The sequence below is a fragment of the Delphinapterus leucas genome, chromosome 18 (genome assembly GCF_059928025.1).
Source record: "Delphinapterus leucas isolate spDelLeu-1000000601 "Yukka" chromosome 18, BTC_Dleu_Yukka2, whole genome shotgun sequence".
Lineage (NCBI taxonomy): Eukaryota > Metazoa > Chordata > Mammalia > Artiodactyla > Monodontidae > Delphinapterus > Delphinapterus leucas.
This window is the reverse complement of record NC_143146.1, coordinates 29,553,132-29,578,860: the sequence shown is the minus strand read 5'-3', so window position 1 is coordinate 29,578,860 and position 25,729 is coordinate 29,553,132. Positions and strand designations below refer to the sequence as shown.

Below are 25,729 nucleotides of genomic sequence, written 5' to 3'. Positions count from 1 at the left end.
TTTTCAAGCCCTTTCATGTGGTTCTTTTCTCCAGCTACTAGAATTTTCTTCACAAGTATGACCTAATCAGGACTCAACTAAATACTACTGAGAGGGACCATCTGTAAGTCTCAGAGTTGACTCTCTGTGCTGCTTTCTCCTCTATGATACTCTGTACTGGATTTCCCTAAATTTTAAAATCTAGTCAATAGACAAGCATTAGCAAACAAAACAAAGTAACAAACTTAAACATGCTACTAATTATTAATTTATTAATGAAAATAATAGTGGTCTATATGAAAACAGAAGCAACTTAATTCAGATTGGGAGAAATGGCAAGGGTTATCTCAGGAAGTGAACTTTTTTATAAGCTTTAAAATATGTTATAGTATTTTACCATTCCCATTCTCTGAACTCTTTAGTCTCATGCTGGTACTGCTCTGGATTAGCTATATGTTTTCTTTTTCAATTGTCTCTTGACCTTTCTTTCTCAATGAACTTTCTTTAGCTTATTTAATTTGTCTCTCTTTTCCAACCTGCTTTTACAGGCAAATGTTTTAAAAGCATGTGTGCCTTTTCTAAAAGGAAATTAACTTTATCAGCAAATGTAGTATGTATGCCTTTCCTAAATTGAGGTGAACTCTATTAGCAAGTGTATTTTTAAGAGCATTTGTCCTAATGTCTCTAAACTATTAGCAAACAGGAAGAGTCAGGTTAATTCATAAAACTGCATATTCACTGACTCTTCCCACTCACATTTCTGTAGGTGTATCGGGGCCTGGGTATAACTTGAACTGGAATTTAGAAATATCTGCACAATTTTGCATAATGTTTGTATAATTTTCTGTTGAAGAAAGCCACCAAGAACTGATTTACATAAAGATTTACATAAAGTAACTGGATACCAATGAAAGTGTCAATCCTGGTATTGGAGATGGGAAGATAAGAGATGGGGATGACAAAATGGTAACCGCCTCTTTTTACAATAACTGTCAGCGTAGTAATGCTCACATCATCCTACTTCTGAGTCTAAGGAAAATTGGGTTACCAAGGTAACCAAAAATAATTCAGATATATTTATTGAACAATATTTAATAACTACTCTATTCCCAGTGCTGGGGCTTGCTAGGTATTATATTTAATAGTGTTGAAAAAGGGCCTGGATCTCCCAGAATCTTAAAATCTATTCAAGAGACAAGCATGAGAAAAACAGCAAGCAAACAAACAAACTTAAATATGCTATTAATTATTAATGAAATTAATAATGGTCTATATGAACACAGAAGCAACTTAATTTAATTCAGATTGGGAGATATGGTAAGGGTTATCTCAAGAAGTGAACTGTAGGCTAATACCTGAGGAATGAGTGGACATTTGCCACTCAGGAGCAAGTGGAAGGAAGGGTATTTCAGGTAGAGGAAATGAGGGATGGAGACACTGTTGCAAGAAAGAGCTTGACACATTTAAAAAATTAAAAGACAACATGACTGGAATGTAATAATCAAGAGTAATGAGATTAGGTTGGAGAGCAGGGTAGGGGTATGATCTTGTAGGACATTGCTAAGGCATGTTTATAATTTGGGATCTTATTCTAAATACAATGGGTAGTAATTTTAAAAGTATATAAAATAAGTGTGGGACATGGATAATTGAATGATTATTAGAGAATGGATGATAAAAAATGAAAGAGGAAGCAGATAAGTCAAGAAGAGAGAGTAGCAGCAGTTGCTGTGGGGCAAAGTATATAGATTCCAAATATATTTTTGAGGAAGCAGTGGAACCAGAGGAAAAAAGAGGAACCATTTTTTGAATTGATGTGTCAAGTGAAGAGAGGCAAAGGGAGATCTCAAAGAGCACAGAGAGATCAGCTCGGTGCTTTGTGATTGCCTGGAGGGGTGGGATAGGGAGGGAGACGCAAGAGGGAAGAGATACGGAAACATATGTATATATATAACTGATTCATTTTGTTGTAAAGCAGAAACTAACACACCATTGTAAAGCAATTATACTGCAATAAAGATGTGAAAAAAAAAACTGTCAAAAAAAAAAAAGAAAAGAGCTTCCTCTTCTCTGACCCAAGTAATGGGGTGGTTTGATACCAATTACTTATAATAAGAAGACCAGAATAAGGTTGTTTAACTCAAAGATGGAGAGTTTAGTTTTAGATATGTTAAGGGATTTGTGTTGCCTGTTTGATATCTGTGAGATGTCAACGAGAAGCTGACTATAAAAGTCTAGCTCACAAGAGTGGCCTGAGCTGGGAGCACAAATTTGAGAGTCACCACCGTATAAATGCCACCGAACACCAAGGAAATAGATACTCTGACCCAGTGAGAAAATCTAGGATGAAAACTGAAAACAGTTCAAGGCCAACCTCAGTAGCACTCCCAACCCCAAGCAATTGCTTAGAGAAGGAAGCAGCAGTTAACAGAACTGGGGAGGAGAACTCAAAGGTCAGAAGACAACAGTGGACAAGAAAATATGGTGCCTGAAAGATAAAAAAAGAGAGATCTAGTATGCTAAGGGCTAAGAGGTCCATTGCATTTTGGCTATGGAGAGGCTTCTGGGGCTTTAGCAAGAGCTGTTTCTTTGGAAAAGTGAGGGGAGAATCCCAAATGGTGTGAGTAAAAGAGGGAAATAGGTAAAAAGGGAGAAACACTACAGCAGGTGATTCTTATGGGATTCTGGGTTATACAAAGAAATGGAAAAACAGAGTAGGTCTAAAAAGGGATGTGAAATCAAAGAAAGCTTTGGTATTTGTCTTTTTTTAAAAGATATGAATTATCAGAGCTGGTTTGCAAGTTGTTGGAGAAGATCCTGTAGGTGAAATAGATTGGATATGCAAGTGGAGAGGAAATACCCAAAGAATAAGAGGTATCGGCATTTGACAGGAGTAGGGCTTTCCTTTTGTCATTAAAAAGAAAAGAAGACTGAAATGGTCCAGATAGATGGAAACTTGGTAAAGGAAGATAAGATTAGTATGGAAAAGAATGCAGACCAAAGATTTTCTAATTCCTTTCATTAAATGTGATATGATCTCACTAATTATAAAATATTTTAAATAAACTATACTTTATATAATTTACATTTATAAAAGTATATTATATTTTCTTTAAAAATAAAATGTAAAAATACAGTTAATATATATAAATGCAGTTAAATATAAAACAAATTTAGCAATGGAAGTTTCCCCTTTTACACTTTGTCTTACAAAGCAATTGGTAGGCCTTGCTGTATAATAGCACCCAAATGGCAATCTTGCCTTAAATTTTAAGGACAGAAATAAAAGCCCAACTTATGTGAATGTCTGAGAGTACATTTGATAAAACATCCTGCTAGAAACCATCAAAAGTTGAAAGACTTATGGCTCTGATATAAAGCCAGCTTTATTCCATCTGCAGAAATCTGGTTAATACATGCAATAAAATACAACAGCCCCAATAATGGATTGTTTTCCATCGTTTTCCTCCCCAAAATCTTACACTTGCAGAGGTTTCTGTTTGGTCTCTCTGTTTAGTAAAATACATTGGCAAGGAGCCAATGTATTTTTTTAATTACCTAATATTTATCATGACAAGCCAGAAAAAGGTAGCTTCTTCCTCCGTTGTGTATTTTAGTGATTTATTTTATCCTTTTCCTTTTCATCTTCAGATTCTGACTGAAAAACTTTAAAATCCAGTTTTAGTTCCAAGAACCAAATGACTTATTAGGATTAGGTGCTGTAATAAAAGGATTCTTTCCTTCCTCCTTTCCTCCTTCCCTTCCTCCTTCCTTTCTTTCCTTCCTTTTTTCTTCCTGCCCTCCTTCCTTCTTCCTTCTCTCCTTTTATTTCTTTTTCCATTCATTTCTCTTTTTGACCTGCCTGCCAGCCTGCCTGAAGATTTGAAGATGAAAAGATGTTTATTCCAAAATATTGTACAGAAAACTCTCATTACCGCAATATTGCCTACCTAAAAAGCAAGCACGAATATCCTCCAAGGTCACTGTTAATTCTCTGACTCAACATCATTGTAAAATGATTAATATTCTGTGAAATAAGTTTGAAACCAGGAAAAAGAGAAAACTTGTCAGCAACTGTGTGTATAATGCAATTAGCCAAGGCAACCCTGTTACCTTCCAGTTGGATTTACTGTCTGGCACTTGTTCAGGATGCCCATCCACTAGCTTTATTTTGGAATTGCCCTTGGAAAGCCTCCCAGAGTAAAAATCCTAATTATAGATCCAGTGGCAGTGGTAATATCAGGAAATGGCAGGATGGTTTTCAGAACAAGAGACACAATAGGCCTGTACTATGGTTTGGAGAAATTTTAAAAATAAGTAACATTTGAATTACAGAAAGGAAAACTCATTTTCTTCCATCTCATTTCATTAAACTTCAATCGCTACCAATGTACATCAAAATGAATTTCAAAAAGTTATCTAATCTCTTTCCCTATTTTAAACATATTCATTAAACTATATGCTTCTGTGCAAATGGCAATTATAGTCTTGAATTATATTAGCGATATTCTTATGTCTTCAGAAATGGTAATCATGAAATTTCCTTTTCTTTCCTGCTCCAGAGATTCACAGTTAAGGTATTTTCCTACTTATATTTATCAAAACATTCCTTGTTACAACTTCAAATGACTCCTTGTGCTGACTTTAATGAGGTTTATCTTCCTTAAAAATTATGGCCTATTTTACAGATTCTCATCAGAACAAATTCAAAGCCAAGCCAAATTAGAATAGTCAAAATATTTCTATAGAGATACAAAGGAAATGTTTTAAAATGCTTTTCTCAGCTTTTATAAGAAATTGCATTGAACTTTCACTAACTGTCAACATTGATAAGGAGGAAATTATTACAATCTTATATGTAGCTTATGATTTCTCTGAAATGAAATAATCTCAGACTTTAATATTCTTCTTGTCAGTTAACAACTTGGCATCAGGATTAAATACTGGGATAAATTATACTTTTAGGGAAGCTAAAGCTTCAGGAAGGAAAGTGTTCTTGAGCTAAGTTTCAAAGAATGAGAAAGGTTCAGAAGGTAGAAACTCTGAACGCCATTCACAGCTGAGGGAACCATAATGATATAGGGTCATAGTGACTATCTCTTAAAAACCCATTATCGTGATTTGCTCCGGTTTCAGAATTACTATTATCTCCTTGGCCTCCTGTTTCTATTATATTTTCCTTGTACTCAATGTCATCCTGCCTACTTTCTCACTTCTATATATCATGGTGCCTGAAATCAAGAAAATAATTTAGAAAGTTGTTGTAGTAAGTTTTAGGATTTTGCAGTTTGGCATTACCACGTTGCTCTGCGAGGACATGCATGATGGAAAGCAAGTATTTGCCACCAAAAGCAACTCATGTCATAATTTCACTAAAAAAGAAAAAGACCAAAAGAGATACAGAACTTTTAAAAATTTTGTCGTGAACGCAAGAAGACTTGCCGTTAAGCATTTTACCAAACATCTTCACATACCTTATCTCAAATGTCATCTTTCTGGTAAAATGGGACTTTCATCAGTAGAGATAAATAGTACTAAATAAAATGTGTGTGCAAGGAAGAAAATAACTTTTATAGAGAAATAATTATATGTGCTTATATAATTATTTATGTGTATAGTGTTATGTATAGAATATAAGTGGCTACTTACACACACACAAGACTATATATGGAGTGTATGCACAAATATAGATATTTAAAATGATGGCCTAAAGATTATTATTATCACTTCCCTTTTCAGAACACAAATAGTTCCTTTTTATACTTTAAACACAAAAACGGAATTTTCTTCCTCACTCTAAGCAGAAGGTATCTCACAGCTTCTCCGGAGAGAGTCTTAGCAACGACAAGCCAAATCTAAGTCCACAGCATATGGTGACACGATTGTCAACAAGCTGACTTCTGACCATTTATGTCATATTGTAAATAAAACGGCTGCTTGACGGGCTCTCTGAGATGAAAACCAGCTGTGACATGGTTGGTTACTTATTGCATTTTCATTCTTACTTGCTATCCGCAGAAAGGATTAAAATTGTTGTACATGTTTGCTAACGAACTAAAAAATATGAAAACCATCTTATTCTTGGAGGCATTTTTGACTGAGTGTGTATTGACATCAGAGGGGGGAAAAAAAAGTCCCACATGACAAGGTCCTTGGGCTATTGTCTATTAAACTTCAATTAACAATGTGAACAAAGATACTCTGAGTTTAAATTACAGGATTACTTTCTTCATTTCCAACACGTCTTGATGTTTACAGCTTACAGACTCCTGATTCACATCTCAGCAAAAAACACTCAAATCGTTCAAACCATTTCACTGAGGAATTAAAATGGACTTTTGTGCGAAAGGAGCAACTAAATTGAAAATTTAAAAACCTGATATGTATATTAAAGGCAGGGATAGGTTCCACTATGAATGGTTTTGCATTGCAGAAACTGAGGAGCGGCCAAGATCTGTTTCTGTTTCGTTTATCAGGTCTATCACAGAGCAATTTGATAGTTCCAAACAATTATCCATTACACACTTTTTTTTTTTTTTGCAGTACGCGGGTCTCTCACCGTTGTGGCCTCTCCCGTTGCGGAGCACAGGCTCCGGACGCGCAGGCTCAGTGGCCATGGCTCACGGGCCCAGCCGCTCCGCAGCATGTGGGATCTTCCCGGACCGGGGCACGAACCCGTGTCCCCTGCATCGGCAGGTGGACTCTCAACCACTGCGCCACGAGGGAAGCCCCATTACACACTTTTGAAAGATACTTTTTCTCTTTTATTTTTCAAATTGTGAGATGACTTGAAGAAAAGTTTTGTTAAGAAAACACTCTGAGTGTAAAGGGAAATGAATTAAAGTTCAAGAAATCTGAATATACCTCCTAGCCTCTCCTTGACTTTGCTCTGGATCATATGGAAAAGCCTTTAGGTGATTTGCACTTAGATGATTCCCCAGTGAAAGGCCAGATATGCTCTGTCCTAGTTTAAAGAAATATTTCAGATCTTTAGGTCTGACTTAATTTATATGGACTGAATAAACCCTTTCCTGATTAGAAATATTATTATAGCTAATGTCTCAATGTTTTGCGTTTATGTTTTTGTTATTCATATAGACGTGTCTTTATATTTGTATTGCTATAGGGTTTCTTTATATTTGAAAAGGCCCTAAAGTTTTCTTCCCATTTTTTATGTAATTTTGTGACATCAAATGGTGATACGTATATGTGGATGGCTACAGGCTATATTAGCAGAAACACAACTTGATGTTTTGTTCATTTTCGCTTTGCTTAATTGAATCATAGAAAATTAGGACCCCCAAAGAGTAATAATGATCTAGTTCACTTTCTTATATTACAAAAGAGAAAATACACTCAGGAGATTTGATTGGCTTATCCAAGGAGACACACAAAGATGGTGAGCAGAGGACATATGGCTGAGGACAATTTCTAATGGGTTTTCCACCATCTTATAGCATCATTCTCCTGAAAGAGATCTTTGCTGATAGGAGTCTCTCTTGGTGCCAATATGACCAGTAAAATTATTTTATTGAAACTTTCAAATCCTGTGGAAGTTCTAATACACGAATATTTGGACACATCTTTCTATGAAGTTTAGCTTCAAGATAAGACTATGGACACTTGAAGTCAGCCCAAAAGCAGTTGAAACAATGGCTCTTATAATTCCCAGAATATTAACTCATAAAGCCACTGGTTCAGATAGGAATCTATAAATAACTACAATAATGTCACAACTTTGAGGAGTGAGACCTTCCCTTACATCCAGTCAGCTGTTGTCACAAAGAATCAAACCTAAACCTGCAGACATGTGAAGGGTGGACTTTGATGTAGGCCAAGTTTTAAATTGTCACTGACAAATTAGATGTTCAATTCAAGAAGATTTTAGTAAAATGGCCCAACACTGTGTATTAGCATTCAACAGGCATGACCAAGTCCTAACAAAATATAGTGAGTATCCAGAGAAATATTAGAAAATGAAATGTTATTCTGATGTTTTTCAAAAGTACTCTTTAACATATAACTGTCCCATCAGAGAGTTGAAAATAAAAATAATAATGAGCTTATGCTCTTTAATATTTGATTGTGTGTCTTGATATTATCATGCTAGAGAACTCTATCTTCTAATTTATAAGTTTATGAAAAGTTATATTCAAAGAAACAGTGGTGTTATTCTATTCATTTCTTGTGAGGACATTTAGCCATTCAATTTCTATTTAATAGCTTACACTTTTCCAAATTATGACTAATGATACTTAGATCTATTTGTTAAATAAGCAAATCTCTCCGCTTCTGACTTGAGTTTGAAAATACTGTTCTTGCCTTTTTCTCTTGTTTCTTTTTCCTGGAAGAGTGATCAAATAATTCATACAAACTACTGTGATTTCCCTTATTAGTATTTATTTACAATTGAAAACATTAGAATTCAATAAATAATAATGAAATAGTTCTACTTAATATTTAACATGTGGGCATGTACTTGGAGTTCTATATATGGCATTCACATACATTTTAAAAATCTCTTTTAAATGGCTCATGTAAATTTAAACCTTAAGCTAATTTTGTGTCATTTAATATTTATTAATCGTTCCTAATTTAGACCCTGAATACTTCCAGAAATGATGGAAGACACCTCATAATGGAAAACATATATTAAAAATAACTATTAAAATATAAAAATAGACAAAGCGAGAGAGTGGCATGGACATATATACACTACCAAACGTAAAACAGATAGCTAGTGGGAAGCAGCCACATAGCACAGGGAGATCAGCTCGGTGCTTTGTGACCACCTACAGGGGTGGGATGGTGGGGTGGGAGGGAGGGAGGTGCAAGAGGGAAGAGATATGGGAACATATGTATATGTATAACTGATTCACTTTGTTATAAAGCAGAAACTAGCACACCATTTTAAAGCAATTACACTCCAATAAAGATGTTATATATATATATATATATATATATGTAATACAATGTCAGAGTGAAGAAGTTATACATTAAGCACAAAATCAGGGGAAAAAAATGTGGCCAAAAAACTATTCCAATTGAATACTAAGTTTAATCTTGACTTGTACTGTAGGCAAGGTGAAAGAGTATATAAAGCAATTCCGTACTGAGCATTCTGTCACCAGCATCTTCAGAAGTTCACACAACTGGACACTTTTCCAAACAATCGTAAGCATGAAGCAATTGCCAGGGCACATTAGTTCAGATGAGATCTCAGGCTAGAAATATCCAGGGCCAGGTTCTCCTGCCTCAGCAGGGGCTATGAGGCTGAGAAATATGGCTCTGGATTAAGCTTTCATCAAAAGGAAGCGGTATCGTCCATAGCACAGTGACATGGTCTCACCCAAGTCCACATTAACAATATTAAAAAAAAAAAAAAAGACGGTAGGATCAAAGCCAGATAAACCAGTTATTGGCTTCAAGTATGTTTTATGTTGCCTTCCAGTTAAATGAGACTTAAAATTCAGGGGCTTCCCTGGTGGCGCAGTGGTTGAGAGTCCGCCTGCTGATGCAGGGGACACGGGTTCGTGCCCCAGTCCGGGAAGATCCCACATGCCGTGGAGCGGCTGGGCCCATGAGCCATGGCTGCTGAGCCTGCGCGTCCGGAGCCTGTGCTCCGCAGCGGGAGAGGCCACAGCAGTGAGAGGCCCGCGTACCGCAAAAAAATAAATAAATAAAAATAAATAATAAAATTCAAAGACTTGACTGATTTCCTTTTATGTCCATATTTGCATGAAACTCTGGTCTAGCTTCATTTGCATATACATGAATAGGCATAGATAAGCTACAGAAAATACCTCTTTGGAAATAATATAACTTTAAAACATCTCAAAAGCTATTGGTTAGTGTGAACAAAATAAAAAGCAAGCTTCCCTTATCTCACAGCATATGCAAAAATCAACTCAAAAATGGATTAAAGACTTAAACATAAGACATGAAATGGTAAAACTCCTAGAAGAAAACATAGGGACAAGCCCTTTGATTGATTTTAGTAATGGCTTTTTGGAATTGACACCAAAAGCACAAGCAACAAAAGCAAAAATAAATAAGTGGGACTATATCAAACTAAAAAATTTCTGCACAGCAAAGGAAGCAATCAACAAAATGAAAAGGCAACCTGTGGAATGGTAGAAAATATTTGCAAGCCATATATTTTATATGAGCTAATATACAAAACATATAAGAAAGTCATACAACTCAAGAGGGAAAAAATAATTCAACTAAAAATGGCAAAGAATCCAATAGACATTTTTCCAAAGACACACAAATGGCCAACAGGTATATGAAAAGATCCTCAACATCACTCATCATCAGGAAAATACAGATCAAAACCACAATGAGATATCACCTCACACTTGCTAGAATGGCTATTACCAAAAAGTCAAAGGTTAAAAAGTATTATAGAAATTGTGGAAAAAAGGGAACTTTTGCGTAGTGCTGGTGGGAATATAAATGGTACAGCCACTATGGAAAACAGTCTGGAGGCTCCTCAAAAAATTACAAATAGAACTACAATATGATCCAACAATCCCACTTTTGGGTATATATCCAAAGGAAACTAAATCAGTATCTTGAAGAGATAACCTGCATTCCCAAGTTTATTGCAGCATTATTCACAGTAGCCAAAACAAGGAAACAGCCTGTGTCCATCAACAGATAAATGGATCAAGAAAATTCTGGATGTTTATATATAATGGAATATTATTCATCCATGAGAAAGAAGAAAATTCTGCCATTTGCCACAACTTGGGTGAAACTGGAAGACATTATGCTAAGTGAAATAAGTCAGGCACAGAATGACAAATATTGCATGATCTCACTTGTATGTGGAATCTAAAAAAAAAAAACAACAACCAAAAAAACAAAGCCCAAAAAACTGAAACACATAGTAACAGAGAGTAGAATGGTATTTACCAGAGGCTGGAGGGTAAGGGAAATGGAGAGTTACTGATCACTTTCAGTTATAAGATGAGTAAGTTCTGGAGACCTAATGAACAGCATGGTGACTATAGTCAATAACAACGTACTGTATACTTGAAATTTGCTAAGATCCCCTGTGTTCTCAACTACAAAAAAAAAAGGAACTATGGGAGGTGATGGTTATCTTAATCAGTTTGATTGTGGTAATAATTTTACAATGTATACGTATATCAAAACACTTATAGACCTAAATATATACAGTTTTTATTTGTTACAAAAATAAAATTAAGTAAATACAAAATAAAAAACAGGTTTAAGTTTCAAATGCCAGATCCATACATTATTAGTAAGTATTGAGCAGTATATTTAAACTCCCAGGGTCGCTATTTTCTCATCTGTAAAACAAGGATAATATCTACCTCATAGGAATTTCTTAAGTATGGTAGGTAGTTGCTAAAAGGACACTTGGTAGTCACACCCTTGTATAATCTCTTCCCCTCGAGTGTGGGTAGACATAACAATTTATTTCTAACAAAATATAGCAAATGTAATGGGAAATTACTTCTGATATTAAACTACAAAAGACTGTGAGTTCCATCTTGCTTGTTTCTCTCACTCTCTTACTTGTTCTGAGGGAAACCAGCTACCATGTTTGGGTTGTCCTATACAGAGGCCGTGTGGCAAGGAGGTGAGGGAAGCCTCTACCTAGCAACCAGTAAAGAACTGAGGCTTTCAGTCCAATCACCCATGGGAAACATGGTCCAACTACGTGAGTGTGTGTGGAGACTTGAGACTGCAGCCCCATCTAACACTTTGCTTGCCTCCCTATGAAAGACCACGAGACACATGGCCCAGATAAGGGAGGCCCAGATTCATACCTACAGAAACTGTGGAAAAATAAATGTTGCTGTGAGCCATTACGTTTAGGGTAAATCCCTACACAACGATAAATATATAACACAATATTGTTATCCATAGAGCTGTTGAAATACAGCTCTGAGTCTTAGGAGAATGCACTGAAATTAGAAAGTATATCAAGAAATAGAGTCTGCCTTAAACTGAGTAGAAAATATACAGCAGAAACTAACACAACAATGTAAAGCAATTATACTCCAATAAAGATGTTAAAAAAAATTAACAACAACCAAAAATTGAGTAGAAAAGAGGGTAAGCCAAATCCTTAGAAATAACCAATCTTTAAGAAAAAGAAGATCCATCAGTGGAAGAGAAACCCATGGTGAAGGTCAAAAGGGGCAGTTATAACACTGAGATGACGGATGCCAAGTGAGGAGAGAATTTCAAGAAGGAAGTTAATACCAAAGTTTAATTAATATTAAGGCAGAAGGAAGAGGAGTAATATTTGCTAAAAACTCATTATGAGACAGGCACTTACAGGTGTTTTGCAAGTACTAACTTATTTTGGTGCTTATAATATTAAAGCATATTTTTTTCCCATTTCACAGATACGAAAGATGCTCAGATGAGGGAGATATCTTGCCCAAAGTCACACAGTGTGTGAAAGTGTCAAGATTCAAATATAGATCTCTCTAATTCCAATCTCTGGCTTTTTCCACGAATACACAATGACTCACTGACTTGTATAGAATAGCTTATGAAGCTGTAACATCACTGACTTGTATAGAATAGCTTATAAAGCTGTCACATATAACAAACCTACTTAGACTGATATAAAATCCCTCTGAGGTGGTTAGGAAGTTCCTCTCCAACCACTGGATGGTGCTCAGGCTTTACCATTTAACATTCCTGAAGGAACTATGTTCTCTCAGAACCCTGCCCGTGTTGGAAGGGCTACTCTTCCCCCCTACCTTTGTGACTCCTTCCAGATACCATTTAAACATTACCTCCTCCAGCAAGGTCAATGTCCTATCTTAGGTGGAGTTGGTGACTCGAAGTTCAGATGCATACCTCCATAGTAGCACTTACTATGCTCTGTTTTAGTTGTTGCTTTATGTCTCTATCTCTTCCATCATAGGCTGTGTCTATACTTCCTGTCATGATGTCTATATGCCTGACTTATAATAGACAATAGATATTTGTCAGATGTAGATTGAATGAATCAATGAATGAAAAAAATCCTGAAGACTGAATAAGATGAGAAAGGTAGTGGAATGACAAGCAGAAACAAGAGCATATATGAAACTCTGAAAGCATAAAAGAGCATGGGGTATACAGAAGAGAAAACATTGCCATATGGAAATTTAAGCTCACTTCATCACACATATACGAAATTCAGAACCATATGGTTATGGAATTCACTAGGAGGAGCAGAAAAAGAGGTGGGAAAGCTAAGGGTTGTAACAGACAACTGCTGGCTGCTGTCTAGTAGCCAAACTGTAACAGAGAAGAACAAACCTGACTCCATATTAGATCTATTTCTTTAGCTCTAACCCTTGTGGTCTGTTGCCTATGCTTAGTCATGCTGGCTCTGCACCTTTTGTAAAAGATGTTGCCTCTAGCCTGAAATATACAGGATAGCCCATTCTCAAGGCTCTGACCTTCAAAGGTATAATTTTTTTTTTTTTTGCGGTACGTGGGCCTCTCACTGTTGTGGCCTCTCCCATTGCGGAGAACAGGCTCCGGATGCGCAGGCTCAGCGGCCATGGCTCACGGGCCCAGCCGCTCCGCGGCATGTGGGATCTTCCCGGACCAGGGCACGAACCCGCGTCCCCTGCATCGGCAGGCGGACTCTCAACCACTGTGCCACCAGGGAAGCCCAAAGGTATAACATTTTTCCATTTATATGGAGATAAAAATTTGAAGAACAGAAAATAACAATTGTCTTGTTGGAAGTTTATAGGAACATTGTGAACAGACCTACATGGACAACTAACTGTAGGAACAAAGGATTCCGACACCAAGAAGTTTGCACAACGAGCCACACCCTCTCCTCTTTTAGTATAAAAGCAGCCTGAATTCTAACACAGGTAAGATGGTTCTTTGGGACACCGTCTTATCAGTATGCTGCCTTTCCAAATAAAGGCACTATACCTTGTCCCAATACCTCCTCTCTGGATTTATTGGCTTGTCACGTAGCAAGCCAGCACGAGCTTGGACTCCGTAACAATATCTCTTCTCCACCTTCCTAACAGAACTCTGAGTTCAGAAGTTCACCTGCATGTAACCATGTGCTTCAGGGACTGCTTATTCCCAGGCTTGGGAAGGAAGAGCGGGGGTTCATCTTGTCTAAGGCAATCCTGACGGGCACATACCTCTTGCCCAGGTTGGTGTAGATATGCGTATGTGATGCAACATATCCAACCATGTGCTTATGCCCGGTAGAAACTTCCTTTGTATTGATTAGTCACTACCTACTAATTGGGGTGATCTCAAGCCACTATTATTACCACATAGTAATAATTGTCATTTATTGCGCATGTGCTGTGCTAAGCACAGTAACAAGCGCTTTAGACACCTCATGTATAAACAAGCCCTAGGAGCAATCTCTTTGTTGGGGGAAGGGTTCAGGACTGGCTTAATTTCTAGACAATGTATTTCAATTTGCATTAGCTAATCCATTTTGTTCACAAGAACAAATCACTCTTTGACCCCAGTGGGAGAAAAAAGATAAGGCCTATTTATTACACGTCAATGTCACAAGAGAGAAGATTCCTCAGACCAGATATTCTTCCCTGGGTAGATGCAGTATTGATTTTCACGAACCTACCTTGGAGAAAGTCCAGCTGCTGCAGGATGGTCATTTGAGTCACGCAGGAATGCTCAGGGAGGCTGGGCTCTGGCTCTCGAGTCTGCTGGGAGGCCGCCTTCTTCTGACTGGCCGGGCAGAACGGAGCCCCGCCCAGCCGAGCTGCGGGGGCCCACGCATCGCTGGCCAGCAGCGCGGCCGCGTGATGCGTCCCTGCCTTGTCCGCTGCAGTTGCCGCCAGCAGCAGGCTGGGAGTTGAAACGCCAGGCGATTCCCCGCCCCCCCACCAGGCCTCGTATCCTATCCCACAGGACAGTATGCACCTTAAGGTCCTAAAGAAAAGGCACAAAATGTTCAAGGAATGTTTAGAAATAATTTGAGAGGGTGCGTAGGGAAACCATGCCGTCATCAGGACACCAGCTCTGGGATGCTGAACATCATCCTCCCCTGAGTGACAATGACTGTTATGACTCTTCAGCCTCCTCTGCCTTCGAGGCTGACGTGGCAGACAGAGTCCAGTTCATCCACTTGGGCTGCGGCAGGATCTGCGCCTGTGTCACGTGGCTTCTGGTCACCTATGCGATCTTTCTGGTGACATTGGTCTTGCTGCTGCCTTCCAAAGACTTCTGGTACTCCGTGGTCCACGGGATCATTTTTAACTGCCTGGCGGTGCTTGCCCTGTGGTGTCTCACCTGAGGACCGTGCTCACCCAGCCGGGGGCAGTACCCAAAGGAAATGCTACTAAAGAAGGCATGGAGGTTTGCAGCTGAAGCCTGGAGAAGGGATCTGTACAAGTGTCCCAAGTGCTGCTGTATCAAGCCCGAGCGCGCCCACCGCCGCAGTATTTAAACCCAGATCCACTCCATATACAATGACAAAGCGGAAATAGAGAGGCTGAAGAGCGAGAAGCCCACGTGGGATCAGTGGCTGCGATAGAAAGGGATGAAGTCCGTTTTTGGGGGGCCCCGTCGAAGCTCTGGATGAACCCCTTCCGCTTTAGGCAACTGCAGACAAGACCCAGGAAAGGGGGCCCCCCGTTCTCAGTGTGAGGCCCTCTCATCATGCTGGAACTTGTTAATGGACTTTATTTGGGGTCGGAAAGGGTATCAACAGCTCATCTGTGACCAACAGGGCAAATGGAACCTACACAGACCAACTGCTCGGAGCAAGCAGAGTTTTATATATTTATGGTCACGGATGGCAGATTTTCCACACTAGTAACTGGGTGGCATTCTGATTAGTGTCACTGTCCAGTAATGAAGGTCTGTGGCCACACGAAGAAGCCAAATGTCATTATCTTCCAGCACAGTTAGGAGTTTTGTTAACGTGCTTCACATTTTCTAAGAAGGTGTGCGGGATATTACACTGTTTATTAAAAATCCTGTGTGCCGAGCTGCTTTTCTCAATCATGAAGAAAACAAACCAATCCAGTGAACAAGAATCCTGCAGCTGGTGGTTTCAGGGAGCTCCCACTGACCCTCTTGTTCACCAGTGACCCCCTCCGTCAAGCAGGAGGAGCCTGTGGAGGCTTCCACAGCTCCCACACTTTTCACTGAGCAGCAGGGGGGCTGCAGCCACGCTCCCCTGCCAGGAAGTGGTGGTCCCTGACCCTGTGGGCAGGTCTGCGCGTGTGTGCACGTGTGTTTTGAAGGGGGCAGTGTTGTTCAGGTGATGTAACAAGTAATGGGCGTGTGCAGCAAACAAGCTATGTTTCAGAAACCGACGTTTCAGGGAAGAGGGGAGAGTTGTGTGGAGTCCTCCTGCCCTGGGGTTTACTATGAATGTATTGCATATTGGAGAATATCTCGATCCAAAAAACAATCATTCCTGTGCGGTAAAAAAAAAAACAAAAAAAACCCCCCATCTAAACACACACGCAAGGTATGGGTTATAAAAGATCCTCTTCTTGACCAGGGCCCAGCAGGCTCTTCTTCCAGATCTTGCCCACAGAAAGGTTAGCATCTCAAATGTCCTTCTCCCTGAAAGTTGTTTCATTTGAAAAAATGAGGGTTCATTGCTCATTGGCTTCACTACAGTCTAACCACCAGGACCTCCTTGCACTTTTCAACCTGCCAAGATTGTCCCCGCTTCAGTCCTCTGCATTCCATGTTCCCTCTGGCCAGATGGATCTTCTCCAAGATATCCCATGGCTCATTTCTTCATATCTTTCAATTTACTTAAATTTTATACTCTCAAAGTAACCTGATGTCTCTATATAAATTAGCAGCCCTGTCACTCTATCACCTTAGCTGAATTACTTTTCATAATAGAACTTGTTGCTATGTGGCCTTGTACTATTATATTTTTACCCTGGGTCACCCCAACTGGAATGTAAATTCCCTGAGGCTGAGGGCCGGACTTTGTCATTTTGTTCCTGATTTGCCCAGAGCCCAGAAGAAGTGTGCCTGGCACAAAGTTGGCACTCAATAAATAGTGCTGAATAAGCAAATGAATCATATTTATTATAGAGGTAAAATGTATTAAACTAAAAAACTTAGACAGATTCTTAACTGATCAGTACATGTTTTAAACCACTGGATCGTGAATATTAGTATGTTCTGCGTTTTCTTTCTCAAGTGTGTCTATAGTGGGGGAGGAGAGAATGTTCTTAAATTTTTTAGGCTTATTGTAGAGATCAGGACCTTGAGAGTCACATTCTTCTTTAAGGCCCGTCTAGCACTCCTCCCACTCCCCCACTTGTTAGGCTGCCTCTGGCATTTCAAGGTTTACATGGCAGATAAGAAGAGGGTTGTAGTGCAAGAAATATCTTACTTAACTCTAGCGTTGACCTGGCCTTGGTACTTTCTGGGCCTGGAGGGTGTTAAGACTACTTCTGTTTCTTAGGGAGTGGTTGTAGTTTCTTCAGATATCACTCCTTCGCTGCTGGGATCTCTCGCTGCTGATACTTAGTGCAGGTAAAGTCTTCCCCTGATGCTACTCGCGAATCTCTGCCTTTCCAGCCTCTAGTTCCCTTGGTCCGCTCCTCACAGGATATCATCTAAATTAGGATCCCGTCATCCCTCTAGGCAGCCCTTTTGAACCTTCTTTTTAATCACTCTCGCTCAGCCTTCAGAATAACTAGACAGCTATAGCTTCTCACTTTTAAGCTTTGTCAGACTTTGAACCAGCCTTCTTTGCTGGACAGACTCCGGGTAACACAAGTGAAGCTGTCTGAGTGTTCTCCTTGAAGCACTGTCCAAAGCTATACATGGGGAAAATGCAAAATATCTTCTAAATTTCTGAAAATTCCTGGAGTCTTACTTTCCATAGTCCCTTCTTCTTCAAGCTGCATTGTCTGTGCATCTGCTCTTGAACTGCACTCTAATTGACTCTGAGTTCTGCCAAGAAATCCACTTATACCAAAGCTTTCATGAACCATGTAAACCTTTTTCAGGAATTTGTAGGGGTGGCAGAGGCAATATTGAAATCATACCACTGACAGTAACCAAGTCAAACCACATCGTGCACACAACCTTTCTCTATCGTACAAAGCAATTCAGGCTTCTCAGACTCCGGCTCCCTAATTTGCCTACCCAAGATCAAGATTTTTCAACCTAACAAATACCATTTCTATAAGAAAGGATCTGTCCTCAAAAAAAAGCAGTCATGTTTCTAAATATCAAAGTTTCTTTCTTGCGTAAATGTATATGTATGTGAATGTACATGTCTATTTACATGAACAGAAAACACTACATGATGGATTTCTTTACACTTTAATTTGAATAATATTAAAAATGCAAAATGTTGAAAGTTACAAGGTCATCACTGCTTTAAATATTATGTGCGTGCACACACATAGGAAATACAAAGCAAATGTCAACCTCAGCTCCCACACTGTCTCAGATGGGACCACTTTAGCAGTTTGATGTACTGTCAAGTGTTCTAAGGCTAATGCAGACATTTGCATGCGTACGTATAAAGGTGTGTGCAGTTTTTATAGAAATATAATTGTGTGAAACACATTGATCTGTAGGTCGTTTTTTCTGTTAACAATATATCCCCAACATCTTTCTGAGCAGTACATACACCAGTCTATTTTTTTGGCTGCAGTACATTCCATTTCATGAATGCAGCGTAGTTGATGCAGACCATGCTCGCCACACCTCCTCACCCCCACAACCACATCTCCAGTCTTTTATAGCACCTAATCGGGGATAAGCACATCTTTTCCCAAATGTTTTGACTATGTTGTCTTTTATTCTCCGCGTGAACTTTAGAATAATGTTTGAAAGGTCAAAGAAAAACAAACATCCCCCTGAAATTAACATTACAGGAAATGGAGATATCAATTTGAGGGTGAATTAGCATCTTAAAATGTTGTCTTTCCATCCAGAAACATGACATCCTTTTACATTCATTCATGTTCAAGTTGTTTGTTTGACTTACTTTATGGCCCTTGATAAAGCTTTGTGGTTTTTATCTTAAATGTCAGACATGAGCAACGATAAATGGGTGCTTAATATGCGTCCCAGGAAGTTTTGCAATTACACTTATAAACGAATTTCTAGATAAAAAAATTTAAAAAGCTGCCTTTGTGTTCTTACTTCTTAAATAATTTCAGTTTTAAAAATTTTAATGGCTTCTATGGGGTGTCAACTTTTTTCGTTGCCAATATTTCATTCAATAATGAAAATAATCTAAATCGTAGGAATGTATCTTTTTTTTCCCCTGGAAGGTTCAACAAAGCTATTAAAATTTTGAATGAAATGTGTCAGCTAACGTATATGTAGTTTATTCTCCTGAATTCATATCATGCAACAAACTTTGCTTGCCTGTGTTAGAAGTCCTAAACATTTCTTTTAAACTGAGTCTTCCTAATGAAGTATCCGTGAGGGGTCAATCAGGGCAATGATAAAAATTGGTCCTGTTATTTTAAAACACTTATCTGTGTTTTCTATTGTAGCAAACCATAAATGCTTGCTTGGAGGAAGAAGCTGGTCATTCACCTCCTTACTCTGGACTTACACTTGAAACTTTAAGTGTGTACACCATACACAAATGCTGAGAATTCTATTGTGTAATCTTAACATTTAAATGGTCTATCCGTCCATTTTGGTGGGAAAACAAAAACTACTCTACTTGTTTTAATAGGAAGGGATTTAATAGAGGGAATTGGATATTTAAAGTGCTGTTCATAAGGGCAAATAAAGGTCAGGGTGTGGCACTGCTGGTTTTAGGAAATCAGGAAGAGTGGAGATTCAGAAAAGTGTTGCTGAATCTCTCAGTTGCCTACAGCACTGAAGCAGTGATTAAAAGAAGCTCATCCAGAAGATGCTGCAAACCTTATGTCTACAGTCAGCTGAACATGTCACCTGTTACTGCCAGAAACAAAAAATGACTTCAGTCTGTCCTTCATATCTCTTGTGACTAATCCTCTTGTTGGAATTAAATTTAAACCATGTGGTTTGTGGCAAAGGAGTTTGGGAAATGCAGATATAGCGAGGATCTTAGAAGGGCAAGGATGGTACTCAATATTAACAGACAATATCTCACCCCAATGTTCATTAGTGTCATTCCTAAGATTGTAGTGTCCCATTAGACACCTATAATACACATACTCATTTCAGGTTTGATCAAACACTCTATAATTTTCGACTTGATCTGAACTCATCTGGATACCCTGATTCCCTACTTGCAAAATCCTAAGTTAATACTTCCTCAGCCAGCAACCTCTGTTGGCTGTACCCTCTTAGACTTAGAAAATGGTGTAAAAATCCCTTTCCAGAACTGGCCCAGCCGAGCTGATTTATATCCTCTCTATTTTCATTTCCTTCTACTACAACAGTGAGAGAATGAGTTATAAAACTTGGCTAGCACTTCCCCTAGCAACAAACCAAATTAATACTGCCTCATTTCTCTTGGGTCACATTTCTACTCAAGAAGATTGACGTGTTTTCAAGACTGGCTAGGTGGTTTTGAACAACCGAAACTGTCAGTTTTATGGAATCATTCTTGGAATTGATTTGAGTCTTGTTGAGAGTGCTATCTTTAAAGCCTTAATTTGATTATTCACAGAAGGACTTCATGCAGGTTTTGAAATATATTATCCGTCTCCATGTCAATGAGCCTGGAAGTTTGTATAATCCTGGATAGGTTCCAGCAACATCATTCTGAGTGACTATGAGAATCGAGATCCAAAATCTTTAGTCAGCAAATTTCCATTTATATCCCCTAATTTTCAGCTCCAGAGTCCTATAAAATGATTTCATGTGAATTCTAAATATTTATTAATATCAAAATCTCCCCTATGATAAAAAGAACTTTGTACCAAAATTATTTTTCTCTTCTCTCAAAAAGAAAGAGTCATGAACAATTCAGTCAAATTGTTAGCATGGAAAAATCCAGAAATGCAGACAGAAACTAACAGAAAAAAGTCACAAGTTAATGTCACTCTACGTTGAATAATTTAAAGAAAACTTTCAAATTAATCATCAATTATCTAGCTTTTAATTTTTTTAGACTAATAATTTTCTGAATTTGGTTGGTACACAGGAATATATTCTGCCTCTATAGGAATTTTGTGGTCATCACTATGGTTTCATTAAAATCTATACATGTTATACCAAACGTAAGGTAGATAGCTAGAGGGAAGCAGCCGCATAGCACAGGGAGATCAGCTCGGTGCTTTGTGACCACCTAGAGGGGTGGGATAGGGAGGGTGGGAGGGAGGGAGACGCAAGAGGGAAGAGATATGGGAACATATGTATAACTGATTCACTTTGTTATAAAGCAGAAACTAACACACCATTGTAAAGCAATTATACCCCAATAAAGATGTTAAAAAAAAGTTAAAAAAAATCTATACATGTTGTAGGAGATGTTAATAATATCAAAATTATTTGCCATACAGTGATATGTAAAGCAGATTTCAAAATAATGTACTCTGACCCCATTTTTACTAAAAAGATAAAAAGATGAATTGTATTCTTAGAAAGCCATTAATTATCTATGGCCAGTGATACTATGATTGATTCTAATATTCCTGTGTGTTTTCAGCATTTTCCTATATAACTTTTGTTATTAAACATAGTTATTTTCAAATAAAAGAACCAGTCTTCATCTGGAAGTTTCCCCCAGAGGATCAACCAATCCTCTCCTCTTAAATTTACATATTACAAGTAATTTTTGACAAAAATACAATCACATTTCTGTGGAAAAGGGTCTTCTTTCCAACAAATTATGCTGTAACAATTGTATATACATAGGCAAAAAAGTGAACTTTGATAAATTCACTCTATACAAAAATTAGCTCTAAGCGAATTTTAGATGTTAAATCTAAAATTATAAAACTTCTAGAAGACCACATTGGGAAAAAAATCTTTGTGACCTTGGGTTAGGTAAAGATTTCTTCGATATGATTGAAAAAACATAATCTGTTTTTTAAAATGAATTGATAAATTGAATTTCATCAAACTTTAAAGCTTCTGCTAGTTTATGACACTACTAAAGGAATGAAAAGCCAAGTTACAGATTGGAAGGGAATATTTGCAAATCATATATGATAGAGAACATATAAAGAACTCTCAAAATTCTAACAACAACTCAATAAAAAATTGGGCAAAATACTGAGTCGAATCTTCACAAAAAAACTTACGGATGGCAATTAAGCACACAAAAAGATGTTCAGAATGATTAGTCATTAGAAAAATGCAAACTAAAATTATAATAGTATGCAATTACATATCTATTAGAATAACAAAGTTAAGAAATCTTATCATACCAAGTGTTGGCAAGTATGTGAAAAAACTGGAACTCTCTAGCAATGTAAAATGAGGCAGCACTTTGGAAAAGAGTTTGGCAGCTTCTTAAAATGTTAAACATATACTTATCATGTAACCCAGCCATTCCCTTGCTAGGTATTTCTTGAAGAGAAATGAAAACATATATCCATTAAATATATGTACATAAATATTCATAGAAGCTTTATTTGGAAAAGGCTCAAACTCTAAACAACCCACCTCTCCATCAATAGGTGAATGAATGAACAAACTGGTATATCCAATGCTGAATATAAAATGGATTACTATTTAGCAATAAAGTGGAATGAACTATTGATAGATGCAACAACGTGAATGATTCTCAAAATAATTCTGCTAAGTTAATGAAGCCAAACAAAAAGAGTCCATACTGTGTAACTCTATTTACACATGATCCTAGAAAATGCAAAGTCATTTATAGCAACAGAAAGCAGACAGGATTGCTTTGGGGTAGGCAAGCTGGGAGTGTGAAGAAGGAGGAATAAGCAAAGGTCCCCAGCAACTTCTGGGGGGAATGGTTGGTATGTTTATTATCTTGATTTTAGTGATACTTTACAGATACAGTTGCATATCATACCTATATATTTATATCATATACAGTTAACCCTTGAACAATACTGGTTCAAACTGGGTGGGTCCACTTATACATGGATTATTTTCAATAAACACAGTACTACATGGTCTGCAGTTGGTTGAATCCAAGGATGTGGAACCCCAGATACGCAGGAACCATTATACTGAGAGCTGACTAAAATTTATAGGTAGGATTTTTTCAACTGGGTGAAGGATTGATGCCCCAAACACTTGCATTGTTCAAAGGTCAACTGTATATATAAAAACTTATCAGATTGTATTCTTTACATATGTACATTTAATTTATTATATGTTAATTATATATATTATTATATATAATATAGCTATCCAAAAAAAAAAAAAGGAATACATGCTGTTTTGGGTATCTATTACTATGTAAATAATTCCTCCAAATCTTAATGTCTTAAAATAACAAACATCTCCGGGAATCACAGATCTGGAAATGGCCTACCTGGATGATTCTCTCTCACATCATGAGGTTGCAATCAGGATGACAGACAGGGTTGCAGTCATCTGAAGGTTGGGCTGCATCTGGGGGATGCTCTTTCAAGATGGTTCACTCACATGGCTGTTGGCAGGTGGCCTCAGTTCCTCTTCATATGGACCCCACCATAAAGCTGCTTTGTAGCCTTTAAAATAAATAATTCAGATGAGTGCAAAAAGGAAGCCATGTTGCCTTTTAAGGCAGATCATCATTTTTGAGATATTCTATTGGTCACACAAACTAACCGTGATACAATGTGGGAGACAAATATACAAGGGCATGAATCCCAGGAAGTAGGGATCCCTGGGGGCCATCTTGGAGCCCGACCCTTACATATGTTCATTGTAGACTATGGCAGTATTTAAATTTGGAAGTGAAAACTCTTTGTATTCCCACAGCCAAAGTTAACATTTTCTGTTTATAAGTATTCCATAAAAAATATCATGCCTACTGTTTCACACTTTTTTCTTCACTTAATACACTATAGACATCCTTCCTTGTGAGTGTGAATTTGCTGAAAGTGATGTCTCATCTTTTTTGTCTTTTTTTAAACAACTTCATTAAGTTATAATTAACATAAAATGAAACACACATATTTAAAGTAAAAACAAAACAAAACCAGTTAACATGCCTATTTGAAAAATAATAAATTGACCTATCTCAATAATTAAATTTATGCACTCTGTTTATTAGCACCCCCTGCCTAATAAATTGGTATACGATAACAAGCATTTGAATCTAAGAGTTAAAAAAGTTTAGGTATACTTTAGACTTACCTTTTTCCCTCTAGTCACTTTAGACCTTCTTGGGCTTCTTTGTCTTGACGGAAAGTTCTGGAGATTACATGTTTGCGGCATTTGAGCTAGGCGAGAGATGAGGGGTCATTGCAACTTCAAGGCAGGATGAAAGAACAGGAAGAATTTTGGGTCTCAAATTCCTTCCCACAATGCAGGTAGCTGGCAATTAGATATAGTCATAGGAATCATTCCATTAATAGTACTTATTTAAGCTTTAGGATATGGTAATAGAAGAGTTATAAGTTTTTAACAAATGAAGTCATGCAATACTATTATATAAGAAAAGAAAAAAAATTTAACCTCAGTATTTTTTCTCGTACACAGTCTTCATAATGAATTAAGCAACAAACAACCTCTTTTTAAAAATAGACTGAATGGAGTATGAATTTGGCAAAGTGGCTTAATTTTCTTAGTACTTATTTTAGCTACAAAATGGGGTTTATAGAAAAGGCTTCAAGGTTTAGATGAAATATTTAATATTTCTAAATTTAATATTTATAGTTCTATGGAAAATCTTTCACTCTCTTCTTTGCAGTTCAATTTATTATAACAAAGTTGCTTTTAGAAATTTTCTCTTGGAGACTTTAAAAATACACAGCTTCACCAAAATGGAGAATTAAAGAGAAATCAACTATAAGCTTGGTGAAGGGAGGCTTATCATTCTACCACCAAGATCTGACACACTGCAGGTGCCCAGGAAATAAGAGTCAAAGAACAAAGCTTAAGAGAGCTGGACATCAAGCATAGCTGCACAGCAAACCAGCTGTGTGTTAACTTAGGCAAATCATGCCTCATTTTCCTTGCTTAAAATGGAGTGTTTCTGATCAGTCCTATTAACTGGGACTTTTAATTGTAATAGAAATTCATATAAAAATAGTCCAGCTAAAAAAAAAAAATTTAAGTGGCTGGGGGCAGAATTTAGTGACACAGAGTTCTTGCTTCTCTACATTCAGGAGACTTCTTGTACACCATCTTCCTTATCTGGGACTGGCTGAAAAATCTCAGAAATACCACTTCTTCTATCACATGTCTGTTCACAAATAGTCACTGCCTCTAAGGGCATGTAGTCTTCAGCTAGGCAAGGCCCTTAATGCTGGTGGGACATGGAGTGAGGGAGAGTGATCACTCCATCCAAATCTCATGGAATGGATTTCCTTAGAAAAAGAGATTTTCTTACCAAAAAGGAGAAAGGGAAGCTTGACATATACAGCCTATCCATTACAAGTATCATGGAATAAATAGCCTTCCATATTTTAAAGATGATTAAATACCTGGTTCTGTTTTCAGGATTTAATGCCTCCTAAATTATCTTTATTAAGTAATCCTTCACTGTTAGGACTGCATATCTTAAATGTGAAGGTCAATCTTGTCAAAATACCATGGGCAGCTATTAATCGTTTAGTGGCATGTTCTTTTCTAACTGAAAACAAAAACTTTGTGATATCTATATGCTTTTAGAGAAGCTTAAGGAAAGTTGCTTTGCAGAATAATCTCTCTTGTCACAGACACAATCCCCCCAGACTGTGTT

General features: G+C 37.6%; 1 long non-coding RNA gene across 3 annotated transcripts in view; it reads right to left on the bottom strand.

The window, feature by feature from the left end:
• Positions 1-1,872: 1,872 nt before the first annotated feature.
• The window catches only part of LOC149746837 (uncharacterized), a 444,764-nt gene continuing 420,907 nt past the window's right edge, over positions 1,873-25,729 (bottom strand). For all 3 annotated transcript variants that reach the window (XR_016388615.1, XR_016388617.1, XR_016388616.1), the window contains 2 exons: positions 24,181-24,360; positions 1,873-23,549 (listed from right to left, as the gene is read on the bottom strand). This is a non-coding gene — a long non-coding RNA (uncharacterized LOC149746837). The remainder of the gene's footprint in view (positions 23,550-24,180; positions 24,361-25,729) is intronic.